The sequence below is a fragment of the Bolinopsis microptera genome, chromosome 12, assembly GCF_026151205.1.
Source record: "Bolinopsis microptera isolate Bmic1 chromosome 12, MBARI_Bmic_1.0, whole genome shotgun sequence".
Taxonomy (NCBI): domain Eukaryota; kingdom Metazoa; phylum Ctenophora; class Tentaculata; order Lobata; family Bolinopsidae; genus Bolinopsis; species Bolinopsis microptera.
The window spans coordinates 8,114,097-8,127,506 of record NC_087083.1 but is presented as its reverse complement, the minus strand read 5'-3'; the positions used below and the strand labels follow the sequence as shown (position 1 = coordinate 8,127,506).

General features: G+C 39.9%; 1 protein-coding gene across 1 annotated transcript in view; it reads left to right on the top strand.

Moving 5' to 3' along the window:
• Window positions 1-13,410, top strand: part of LOC134824253 (metabotropic glutamate receptor 4-like) — a 51,959-nt gene that overhangs the window by 20,220 nt on the left and 18,329 nt on the right. The gene's annotated exons all lie outside the window — the stretch shown is intronic.

Genomic DNA, 13,410 nt, shown 5'->3' with positions numbered 1-13,410 from the left:
CACAAGTGGTTCCCCTGGCAACATTCTGCCTGCTGGTTGTAATAATGGGTCTGGTTGGAAACGGCCTCGTCGTCTACTCATCTATCCGGTATAACGCCATAAAACTAGACCGGATCTCCATTGTACTGGTAAGGAACCTGGCAGTGGCGGATATGCTATACACTATAGTGGCGGTGATACCTATCACTGTCACCTACTTCGCAGGGAGGTACATTATGGGTGACATCTATTGCTTCATCAGCGCTCATCTGCCGTTCATCTCTGGCGGTGCAAACAGCCTCATTGTCCTGGCAATATCAGCCTACAGACTCAGAATGATTGCTTCCCCATTCCATGTAATTTCAAAGAGGTCCATTCATCTAGCTATTTTAATGATCTGGATTTTCGCGATGGCTGGACCAGCGATATCTTTAGGCTACAAGTCCAATTTTGTGTTTGTACCTGCGAGTGCTGAATGCCTCACTACAATTTATACAAATCAGGATGCTGCCCCTTTATGGGGGACTGCACTCATCCTACAGGCTATAGTACCCATTATCCTCATCACAGTTTTCAACTTGATTTTACTCTTGGTGGCTTATCGACAAAAGAAGAGACACAGCCCAAACAGTTCCGTTAACTTGAAAGGTTTGATCACCACTTTACTCTTATCTGGTCTCTTCATCTGTAGTATTGCCCCGTTTGCGGTGGTTACTTTACTCAAAGGCCAAGGAATTAAAGTGTCTCCTGCTATGGACCTCATGGCATTTCACTTTATATTTCTTAATGTCTGTGGCAACCCAATATTGTACACAATAACGAACAGAAGATTTGGAAAGTACGTTCAGGATCTTGCAAGGAAGATTGTATTTTGTGGCAGTAGAATGAGAAGAGGTAAATTTACTTCTAATCCTGTTCGACCACCAGTACCAGGATTACACCAGCTGGTACCAGTATCCTCAGGTAATCTTCCAGCTATAGAGACGACTAGTGTGGTGGAGGGGATAACTTTCAGGAACCCGACAGCCAATCAGGACACAGCTTTATAGTGAACACGTGACTTTGAATTGTAATATTGAGCACATCATTTTAATAATATAATGTGTTTGATTGTTCCATCTTTAAGACTTCGCCTTCAAAGAGGCTATCTAAAAATACACCCATCTCTACAGAAAAACCAATATCGTCAGATCAACTGACGTAGTTTAATAGTACTGTCCGACAGATAGCGAGTCTAAACAAAAGAGATACCCCCTCTCCCCCCCCCCCCCCCGGCCACTACCCCACCTGTTCCACCTAAACCTACATTAGTCTAAACTGCACAATATACTGTTCGTATTATTGTACACATCTCTCCGATATGCGTTAATAAATAACAGTGTGACTAAGCTGCGATTATGCCATTTGAGGAATATTTTCTATATTTGCAGGTAAAAGAATTAAGTAGTTTTTATTTATGAGTTCTAACGGGCTAGATACAGGATCATATCACATGATAAAATGTTAACATGTTGTACAGATAGGACCAGAATTAACTTTCAGCTCAAATATCAGCCAGTAGTAATTGATTACACAGGTACAATACTTCTAGAGATGTGGATGAAACACCTAATTTCTGATGCTAGTGGGCTCTAGCAATACCTTGGTACTCGCAAAGTTTTTTGCCACGCACCCGCTTATCTATATTTCATCGAGCTAGACAACTTAACATGATACGTCTGCTCATGAGTGATAGAGATAAATGGAGACATGCGCTGACACGAAACTCGTTCCAGATTTCATCTGGACCGACCTAGGCAGGTAGGCAGTACGTCCTTATTATTAGGACGTACATTTTCCATTTTTATACAGCTTTTTCTTTCTCTCTCAAAGCTTTTGTGAAATCGTTTACTTTCTGCTTTACAGTTAACGGAATAATTTTTACCTATATGATAACTCTAGGGAAATGTTTATATATTATAACAAAACCGTGCTGTACAACTTTCCAAAGCAATATATATAATGTATCGTAGGATTAACATAGAAGTTAGACATAATATGTATTCCGTGTAAAATTATCTTTATCCCGGTTGTTGCGACAAGTAAAAATGCTCTTATTAGGGAAAGGAGTTTACTCGACGTTTCAATGTAACTACATCGTATTCATGATCTAAAAACAAGTGTTAAAAATGCAAAACGTAAAAAACATATATCTGAGGCAAAATTTGTGTAAATTTATTTATTTTTAATCAATCAAATTTATCCAAAAATTCGATACAAAAAAGTCATAACAAAATTCATAACAAAATTAGTTTATACGACGACAAACATTTGTAGTAAATACTGTACATTCCTAAAACTACTACTGAATAAACTACACATGATACAGAAGCATGGAGTTCTACAACGGTGAACAGGTGCATGACGTGAAGTGTGTAGGTATGTATCTAGTGTGGAGTGAAAATGGCGGGAATCGTACTGACCAATGAGAAGTGTGAAACGTGGGAGCCTAATATGGTTTGATTGATGTTAAGAGTGGAACCTGATGAAACTGTGACGAGCCGCTTGTACCGCTTGAGCCGTGTTAGCATAAAGTTTTTTATAAAATTTTTTGTAACACTTTGTATTCATTTAACGATTTTTTTAATACGTTTTTTATTTTGAATGTAAAAATATTTTATGAAAGTAAATTCTTTTAAAATTCAAATTTACAATTTTCATAAATTAACAAACAAAATATATTTTTATGATGACCAAAATTAAAAACCTAAGATTTATTCTCATCTTTTTTACATTCTTCTGCAGATTTAAAGCCCGGCTAGCACACTAAAAATAGTTGCATGATCAATGAAATCGATTTAACAGTATGTGCTACCTATAAAGCTATAATGGTCAGATCAACATTAATTTTCAAAATGGCGGAACAATACCTCACGACTTAATTTGTCAAATAGGAATCTCAACGTTCTCAGAACAAGCCGATAGAAAATCAATTATAGCAGCAACAAACATGTTAATGCTTGTAAAGTGACCCATGTTACTTATGTTACCTATGTAAAGTGACCCATCCCCCGCCATTTGAAATGCTGACCGTGTCTGTTTTGTTGCTCTTATCCTGGAGCCATCAGGTGGTGCTAGCAGGGGATATCCAGGTACACTTTTAGAAGAGTTATTTTTTATTTACCTCATTCAACAAATTTGTGGGAAGTATTTTTTGTTTATTATATTATGGTGTTTCCAATTTTCTTTCTTGTATATACTTTTGGGTAAATTTACTTTTTATATTGGGTCAGCCATTACCATTGTAATTTAACTTTTGAATCGTTTAATCCGTTTAATTCAGGAGGATCCGACCTGTCACGGCGTACTGAGCTCTTTACCCCAGTCTGTGAAGAAAACTAAAGCCTGGAAAAGCTGTCAAAGCTCCAATGATGAAGTGTTGGAGTGTATAGAAAAGGGTTACAAGGTGATTTTTTACTTTTTTCAACCATTGTTATTGTGTCATTAACTTCTAGCTTATTTCGGCTAAGTCTGGCTAAGTCCAGCTGAATTCAGTTAAGTCCAGCTGAATTCAGTTAAATCCGGCTAAGTCCGGCTCAGTCCGGCTAAGTCTTGCTCAGTCTGGCTCAGTCCGGCTAAGTCTGACTCAGTCCGGCTAAGTCCGGCTCAGTCCGGCTAAGTCTGACTCAGTCCGGCTAAGTCCGGCTCAGTCCGGCTAAGTCCGGCTAAGTCTTGCTCAGTCTGGCTCAGTCCGGCTAAGTCTGACTCAGTCCGGCTCAGTCTGGCTCAGTCCGGCTAAGTCCAGCTCAGTCCGGCTAAGTCTGGCTCAGTCCGGCTAAGTCTGGCTCAGTCCGGCTAAGTCTGGCTCAGTCCGGCTAAGTCTGACTCAGTCCGGCTCAGTCTGGCTCAGTCCGGCTAAGTCCGGCTCAGTCCGGCTAAGTCTGGCTCAGTCCGGCTAAGTCTGGCTCAGTCCGGCTAAGTCTTGCTCAGTCCGGCTAAGTCTTGCTCAGTCCGGCTAAGTCTTGCTCAGTCCGGCTAAGTCCGGCTCAGTCCGGCTAAGTCCGGTTCAGTCCGACTAAGTCCGGTTATGTCCGGTGGTACAGTTCGAATCATGAAAAATGCATTGTAACTATGTAAATTATAGATCACGCTAACATTTCCCCAACTTTCACGGAACCTTGAGTCGGTATACGTCAGTTGAGATAGTACTACAGTTATAATGTTGATACCTAATGGTAGGTGAAAATTCTGTTTTTCCTCCACTAGCGAGCTCAACAAATGAAACAAGCAGTTAATCACACAAAAATATTTTCGATGGTCTACATCTTCATCAATTCTGAAATTTATCAATTAATTACAGTAATACTTCACAGCACCTTTAGTTGGTGGGCATACACCAAAAATTTCCAGCCCGAATGACCTCATGGCTTCATAGGAAGTTTAGTGACCATCTAGCATCAAAATTTATTAGTTAATGTTAGATTCAAATAATAACTAAGATGAGACGGAATATTATATAACAGTCAATAAAGTTTGCGTGCGAAACAATAATTATATGACGTGACATGATGTACGCATTGTTAACACAAAACAAAACCACGAAAAATATGAAGTGTTCTACAACCAAACCCCAAATCGACGTGACGCGTCAAAGTTTTAAATTTGTTCACGCCTTTTTTTTTTCTTTTTAAAAAAAAGAGAGGCTGGGCCAAGATAGCCCACGAGAGGATAGCATTGAGATGCTCTGCCTACCTCTGGGGTGTGGCAACCCTGGGGAAAGTTGCCGGTGAAATCAGAGTGAATGGTGGAGGATGGTGTAACTGTAAGAAGTGATATGAGTCAAAATGATACGCTTAAATGCCAGCTGGGTTAAACCGTTTTACTTTTCCAAACCCAGTGGGTTTGGAAAAGTAAAACGAGACGAGACAGCATTTGAGATAATACTTTAAGTCACCCCGGTCTGATCCAGCTCTTCCGGCACAATTAAGCGTTTGGTGCGGTTTGCGAAATTGACAATCGTGGTGATGTGTTGGTTGTCGAATATGTCATTGACAGAGAGGTAGTAGTCCTGGAAATATTGACCTCTAATTTGGGCAATAGCCGGACACTGTCCAAGGAAGTGTGAGACAGTTTCCTCTCCGTCGCCGCACATAGGACAAGCACTGGTGTTTGATTTGCAAATGGTGTGAAGGTGTTTGTTTAAGCCGCAGTGACCCGTGATGAGGTGAACTGCAGTTCTGTAATCTTGTCTATTGTTGCTGAGTGTAGTGTTGAGGTTTTTGATGATTTTGGCGTGCTTGTGGCCGAGTGTCAGTTTGGTGTGTCTGGGACCGTCAGTTAACCAAGTTTCCTGATTCAGTCTGTTGACTTTGTTGTCGATTTGACGCTTGATGTAGGATTGTGGAATTGGACACTTCAAAGTGGATTCACTGATTGTACCAAGCTTGGCCAGCTAATATGATAAAAACGATTATAACGTGCGCCAAACACCACTAGCACTCTGGGATGCAATACAACAATTACATTGTAGGGAAATTTGATCTTGCGTGGTGTAACCGCGGCGAAATTCATGCTTGGGTTTGCAGATACAAAAATCACATTTTCTACCATAACTTTAAAAGGAAGCATTTTAGGGTGTTTGATTATTCATAACTCATATATAAATGTGCTAGTTTCGGTAATTTTGCACTCTTTCGAAAGTCTTTAGCACATTCCTATCGAAATGTTAGAAAAATCTGTAAATATGAAACCGAAAAATATGCCTAAATTTGTTGTTTGGCTTTGATGTCCAAAAGATCAACTTTCCAGTTGAATAAACACATTTTTAGGGCATCAAAAACTGCGGCAAAATTCAGTGAACAATTTCATGTCAACTGTCAAAACAATCCGATGTTTCTTGACGAACTTGGTCAAAACAAGCCTGAAAAGTAAAATTACCACTTTTTGACTTAACAAATTTTATAAAAACGCAGCCTGTTCAGATATATCAAAATTTTACACACATCTTGAATAAGATATGAATAAACTTCGTGTAACATTTCAGTTCGATATCACAAGAAATGATTGACTTATAGCCTTCAAAACAAAACATATTGTGCTTTTCTGAAAAATGCACTTTAACCAGGAAATGCACGATTACAGAAATAGGTATTCTCAAATAAAAATTGTTTGGTGTGGAAACGGTGCGCTAGATGGTCACCGAACTTCCTGTGAGGTCATTTGCCGACACAAACCCCTGCACACAAACTACAAATTGTAAATCAGGGTGTTACTGTCATGTACAGATATATTATAATTTATTTGCAGATTGATAGTATAAAAGCGGAGAAAACTGAGCATGTAGTATGTGAATATAAGAATACAAATGAGTGGGAAAATGTAAAGGAGGAAGATATTAACGAGAAGAAGCTAAAGATTGTTGACAAATACATGGTTAGTTTTTAACCAGGTAACCAGGTAACCAGGTAACCAGGTAACCAGGTAACCAGGTAACCAGGTAACCAGGTAACCAGGTAACCAGGTAACCAGGTAACCAGGTAACCAGGTAACCAGGTAACCAGGTAACCAGGTAACCAGGTAACCAGGTAACCAGGTAACCAGGTAACCAGGTAACCAGGTAACCAGGTAACCAGGTAACCAGGTAACCAGGTAACCAGGTAACCAGGTAACCAGGTAACCAGGTAACCAGGTAACCAGGTAACCAGGTAACCAGGTAACCAGGTAACCAGGTAACCAGGTAACCAGGTAACCAGGTAACCAGGTAACCAGGTAACCAGGTAACCAGGTAACCAGGTAACCAGGTAACCAGGTAACCAGGTAACCAGGTAACCTTAAATACATGGTTAGTTTTTAATTCAGGATATTTTAAATCTCAAATACATGGTTAGTTTTTAATCAGGATATTTTACATTTCAAATACATGGTTATTTTTTAATCAGGATATTTTACACCTCAAATCATTTTACATCTCTTTTGATAGGGTGAATTAAAAAAACTGTTTCGTATAAAATGTTTCTTATTTATATGGATTTCTTTTTCTACCTCAGTTATTTTTCTAAATCAAATTTTGAACCCCATTTTTTCCCACTATAATAAGTATAAATTGGATGTCAGTATATTAACTTTCTACGAGGTATAAATGCATCCAAATTAGTCTCGGTGAAATTTAGCTACCATATAAGGTAATATATAGTTACCATAGGGACACTACCATATAAGGTAATATTAAAACCTTCAGGACAGTGAGGAGTTTAAAAATACAGAAAATAGACTCAGCAAAGAGTATGTGAATGGTTTTATCAAAAATTTGTTGGAGAAAAGAATAACGAATCTCAATCGACAACATAAGTTCAAGCGGCGTTTTCACGTTAGTAAATGTGTCACAATTATTAATTGTAATTAATTAATTATTGAATTAAAGAATTAATTTGTAAGTATTAAAATATAGCAGGGATTCCCCTGAGAGATAGTTTTAAGATTCTTTTTAGAAAGAGCACCTACCTATTGTGAAGAGCAAGCCAGGCCACCATTGCACGTATATTATAGTTTATGGTGTATTTTAACAAAATGATAGATGCATTATTTACAGCTGTAAAATTAGTATAAATTTGCATTATTTTACAATTAATTACCAAATATAAAAATCTCAACGTAACTCCAAACCAAACTACAGAGGCGACAATCCGAAAAAGGTGACCAAGAATTCTCAAAAGCAGCACTAGAACTAATAAACAACTGGCAACAGCGAATAATTACTGAGTTATCAAAGTATGGGGCACCACCACTTAGTTCAGGCAAGTTGCCACAAATGAAATTTTCTCGTTGTCGCTTATAATTGCTTACTGAGCGCTTTTTAGGCGCTTTTTAGGCGTTTTTTCCGAAAATACACCATTTATCAACGCATACAAAGCGCTTATAAGCGGTTAAAAAATAAGCGCTTATAATCGATTTTCTCTACGGAAAAGCGCTGATAATTGAATCTTTGAATGTATATATTGTTTTAATTACCTTTTCTATTCAGGCAGTTTCTCGCCACGGTGGAGCACAGATTACCTCAGCTGGGCAGAGTTGGTCACTTATAGTCCTCCTAATACCACCCCCTGGTTCGGTCAGAGTTATACAGGTGTGTTTTTTATTTGGGCGGACATTTATAAATGCGGACGAAAATTATTTTTTGCAGACATAATTATGAACACAGAAATAATTATGAAGTTATGAACGCAGAAATGTCTTTGAACGTACATTGTACATGTAAACAAAAAAACTCTAATTTGAGTGGACATTACATGAGTCTTAGCCCTCCGGGGCTCATGACGTAATGTACCACTGGCACTTAATTGTTATATTGTTTATTTTAAACATCTACAGGACGTGTTGAATAATTTTTTTTAACTTCAGTTTTTATCTGACACATGTGTTAGATTGTAAAGATCTTTCAAATTACTAATTTATAATTTCTAATTACAGGCCCACCCCCCGAAATTGTCGTCGAGTTTCCCGATTACCAAGGGTCAGATTTATACCCTCAGATCCCAGGTCCTCCTCAAGGGCCAGGTTACCCTCAGATGCCAGGTCCTCCTCAGATGCCAGGTCCTCCTCAGATCCCGGGTCTCCCTGATTACTCCTACGATTATCCCGACTATTCCTACAACGACAATCCTCAGAACTCGTACGATTATTCCGACTATTCCTACAACGATAATCCTCAGAACCCGTACGATTATCCCGACTATTCCTACAACGATAATCCTCAGAACCCGTACGATAATCCCGACTATTCCTACAACGATAATCCTCAGAACCCGTACGATTATCCCGACTATTCCTACAACGATAATCCTCAGAACCCGTACGATTATCCCGACTATTCCTACAACGATAATCCTCAGAATCCGTACGATTATCCCGATTACTCCTACTACGATGATGCTCAGATACCAGCGGTAGACCCAAATGAATATTTTTACGATTCTCTCCAGACGACCCCTTACTTTTCATACAATAATCCCTTTATATTCGATACGCCAGTTGTCACAGAACCATATACTTGGGATGCATGGAATGATTTCCAAAATGAGCCGGTGTATGCTATGCCTGTACACACTGAAACATATGATGGCGGCTACGATGGGGGCATCTATGAGCCCTACGATGGGGGCTATGACGACTCATGGATGACATTGACTGAATATCCTGATTTTAGCAATTTAGAGGATTGGGGTTTCGAGCTGGCCCCTACTGCAGCATTTGATTGGAGTGCGTTTCAGTCCATGGAGCAGTCTCCTGATGTCATGGGTAGACCTGACCAGCCAGATATAGATCCTGTAGAAATTGAAATTGAAAGTGATACAGGCGGTTGGAATATGGTACGGTTTGTGTTTTCTAGGGCTTATATTAAGAGGATATAACTGGATGACATTATTAATGCTTTTCATGCAAACAAGTTGAAACGAATCTTTTATGTCATTTATCCTGGGTTTGGAAACACAAATTTCATCCAACATAATTAATAAATAATTGATAATTTATACAAAAGTTAGTATTTTGACATTTTCTACTCCCCATTTTCTTCAAAAACCCAATCCCAAAAGTCTAAACATTTTCACCAGGACGCAAATACAAATACTTTGGATGCTAGCAAACATAAAACCCTGGTACTGGCTTACAACAACGGCCAGTTTGGTTTATCCAGTGTAACCAGTCTCGCAGAGATTGTGAAAACTATGCAGGGTAAGTCAAAGTAGATGAGGAGGTTACATATGCAAGATTTAATTTTTAAAGTTTTGGTTTTTTTTCAAATGAATAAACGTAAAAGGTTACATCATAATTTCCAATTTTCATATTCACGTAGATGGTGGCCGAGGAGGGTCATTTTAAAAATAAAATAAAAAACCATACTCACGTGGCCGAGGAGGGTCATTCGGCCGAGGAGGGTCATTTTTTTAAAATGGCCCTGCTCGGCCATGGCCGAGCAGGGCCAAACAATATGACGCAAAAATGGCCCTCCTCGGCCATGGCCGAGCAGGGCCAAACAATATGACGAAGAAATGGCCCTCCTCGGCCATGGCCGAGCAGAGCCAAAACAATATGACAGAAATGGCCGTCTGTGCCGCTAGCCATGGGGTGAGCGTCGTTCGCGTTGACGCTCTGTTCTGTTGGACCTATGCAGCCCCCGGTCTACTCAGCCGAATACTTGAGAAATCGTGTGTTAGGGTTAAATGAGGAGCTGTCCATGATTAATACAGCAAAGCTTTGGACGAAGAAAATGTGGTACTGGTATAACTATAACACCTCAACCGTCGCCGGCGTTAGATTTGATCCTTCGGTTTCCTGTAAGTGCTCAGTGCATGCTGGTAACTTACCTGGGGACCTTTGTATCACGTGGTGACCCCCACGGTCGCTTCACTATAGAGTTTCGACGATACAGGGGGAGCCGCGCACTCGTGCGCGGCGGGTCATACAACGTATGACAAGGGGACCTCAGGCTATCATGTTCATAAACATATTCATAGAGATTAGGCGGAATATCAATGACAGGCTGAGCGCGGCCCAGTAAGCTGGTTAAATGCCGTAACTATATAGCCATGGTTGTTCTTGTATCACGTGGTGACCCCCACTGTCGCTTCACTATAGTGGACGATACAGGGGGAGCCGCGCACTTCGTGCGCGGCGGGTCATACAACGTATGTAATTTACATATAAGTATGTAATTTACACATAAGCGCTGACCTTTGACCGGCGATAATTTCGGCTAGGAACAATATTTTTCCATGGGACCAAAAGCAGCTGATAGATATCACTCCCCTTTGATTCACGATGTCAATCCTTCCTAGCTCGGCGAGGTCCAGTGGTGCATCTCGCCGATCTGTGGTTGCGACAAGAATTATTTGATGCGCGGTGCGGCCCAGTAGTGCATCGCACTACAACACTCCCGGCTTATTAATAACATTAATTATAAAGTTGATTTCGAAAGTATTTTTATGAAGACCCTCCCGATCCCCCCGGCCCCCTTAACATATAAAATATAATACAATTACATGTCACATAATTGGGTAGTTAAGTTGAATGAATCTTGTGCTACAAATTTGTACGCAGAACTGCATGCGTACTGCTTAGTACTTTTATTTATGCTTGAGCGGTAATAATGTTCACGGAGGCTCACGCACGCAATCAATCACAAATAACGAACGCGCGGTTTTTTGGAATCTCTCCATTATTTAATCGGATCGCAGTGTTCACGGCCTGTACTGCGCCAAAGACAGAAATATCCTTTAAATTATCTAAATTTAGGCTCTATAGTAATTAAGAAATGTGACATGTAATTGTAAGATAACAATTATACGCAATGCAAACAATTCCACCCTGCTGCGCTGCAGCAGGGCCATCAAGTGAAATGACCACCCTTACGTTTTACTTTGAACAACCATGGCTATATTATATAGTTACGGCATGTAACCAGCTTACTGGGCCGCGCTCAGCCTGTCATTCCGCCTAATCTCTATGAATATGTTTATGAACATGATAGCCTGAGGTCCCGGTCCCCAGGTAAGTAACCAGCATGCACCATGAGCACTTACAGGAAACCGAAGGATCAAATCTAACGCCGGCGACGGTTGAGGTGTTATACCACATTTTCTTCGCCCGAAGCTTTGCTGTATTAATCATGGACAGCTCCTCATTTAACCCTAACACACGATTTCTCGAGTATTCGGCTGAGTAGTCGATCGGGGGCTGCATAGGTCCAACAGAACAGAGCGTCAACGCGAACGACGCTCACCCCATGGCTAGCGGCACAGACGGCCATTTCTGTCATATTGTTTTGGCTCTGCTCGGCCATGGCCGAGGAGGGCCATTTCTTCGTCATATTGTTTGGCCCTGCTCGGCCATGGCCGAGGAGGGCCATTTTTGCGTCATATTGTTTGGCCCTGCTCGGCCATGGCCGAGCAGGGCCATTTTTTAAAAATGACCCTCCTCGGCCGAATGACCCTCCTCGGCCACGTGAGTATGGTTTTTTATTTTGTTTTTTAAAATGACCCTCCTCGGCCACCATACACGTATATTAAATAAAATTGCATAATTGTTATGTATTTCATGATTTTGTAAACATTGGCTGGTGTACCAAAAACAGGGTAAGTTAAAGTAGATTACTTATCGGACATAATTGTTAACGGGTGATACTCGTAAAATATCTGTTCCGTACTCGACGAGTCCAACTCGGCGCGCGTCCTGGTAGGTTGTAAACCTACAAACATAATTGTCACGGACATTACTTTCACGCTGAAGACCTTATGAATAATTATGTCTATGAAAATAACGTGTGTGGCATTAACAGTGAATAATAAAGTCTACATATGCGTAGATATGTGTGTAGCCATCAATCAACAACACCTCATTCTAGGCGAACGAGTATGGGACGATATACGAGCTACTATAACATTGTATGATTGTGGTACTACAAAACAATTACAAAATTACATTGCTGTCTATGAGAACTTGGAGGTAGATATTAACACTGAGATACCCGACATGAATGGTTACAAAGTCAAATTGAGTGGTTTCAGGTGCTCATATTTCTTTTTTAGAGTTCCAGTTAGAGTTAGACTCTCAGAACATACAATATGAGTTAACAATACTAGTAGTAGCTGTAGTAGTTAAAAATATGCAAATTAATTCTTAAAGCAGTATAATTGATTGGTTATGTACCTATTAATTAATTAACTAATAGATTATTAATTACAATGACTTCACGTGCCAACCACACCTGCAAACAATGGTGGGTGTCGCGTTACCAGGGGTGATTATAACGACTACACTGTCTAACTTCAGGTCTGTGGGTACGGTAGAACTGAGGAATGAGCTGGAGGACAATGTTTGGTATTCGTTCATGGGAACCGAGGAGTATCCTTACTGGTTGTGAGTAGTAGATTATTGTGACGTCATAACTTCACAAGTGACGTCATCACTGCCTCGTTACGTCATTACATTGTATGTGACGTTATTAATACCTCGTTACGTCATAACGTGGAGGTTAAATAACTCTAAACTCAATAATAGTCACAGCAATTGTAACTATAAAATAATGCAAACTTGTAAATTTCCATTCTACATTCAATATAAGGGCACAAGGAAACTACCGGACCACGATGTATGGGGACTTGCCACCCCATGGCAACATTAAAATATATCGACTCTGTTACATCGTTTCCTGTTAATATAATTTTCTGTATATATACAGAAAATTATATTAACAGGAAACGATGTAACAGAGTCGATATATTTTATATAAATATAATTTTTTATATAAATATAATTTTTAATATTCACTCTACAGTTGTGACCCCGGTGATGATTCTGTTGGAGGTTTCTACAAGATAGGAAGGGAGAATAATGAACCCTGTGTAGGGGTACCAGTAATGCAGGTAAAACTAATTACAACACTACAAATCTATTACA